This window comes from Nanorana parkeri, unplaced genomic scaffold (assembly GCF_000935625.1).
Source record: "Nanorana parkeri isolate BGI_ZX_2015 unplaced genomic scaffold, ASM93562v1 scaffold2494, whole genome shotgun sequence".
Lineage (NCBI taxonomy): Eukaryota > Metazoa > Chordata > Amphibia > Anura > Dicroglossidae > Nanorana > Nanorana parkeri.
In genome coordinates this window covers 8,870-9,476 of record NW_017308762.1, presented here as the reverse complement: position 1 = coordinate 9,476, position 607 = coordinate 8,870, and positions in this window count along the sequence as shown.

Below are 607 nucleotides of genomic sequence, written 5' to 3'. Positions count from 1 at the left end.
CCCTCCCCCAGTGATCAGTCTGCTGCAGGCAGGAGGAAGCATTTCCTCAGCCTACCCTCCCCCAGTGATCGGTCTGCTGCAGGCAGGAGGGAGCATTTCATCAATCTCCCCTCCCCCAGTGATCAGTCTGCTGTAGGCAGGAGGAAGCATTTCCTCAGTCTCCCCTCCCCGGTGATCAATCTGCTGCAGGCAGGAGGGAGCATTTCCTCAGTCTCCCCTCCCCGGTGATCAGTCTGCTGCAGGCAGGAGGGAGCATTTCCTCAGTCTCCCCTCCCCCAGTGATCAGTCTGCTGTAGGCAGGAGGAAGCATTTCCTCAGTCTCCCCTATCCGGTGATCAGTCTGCTGCAGGCAGGAGGGAGCATTTCCTCAGTCTCCCCTCCCCCAGTGATCAGTCTGCTGTAGGCAGGAGGGAGCATTTAATCAGTCTCCCCTCCCCCCAGTGACCAGTCTGCTGCAGGCAGGAGGACGCATTTCCTCAGTCTCCCCTCCCCCAGTGATCGGTCTGCTGAGGGCAGGAGGAAGCATTTCCTCCTTAAAACAATTGAGAAATGTGTTGAGAATAATAACATGCACTTCTCTAAAATGAAACATAACTCACCCAGTGCA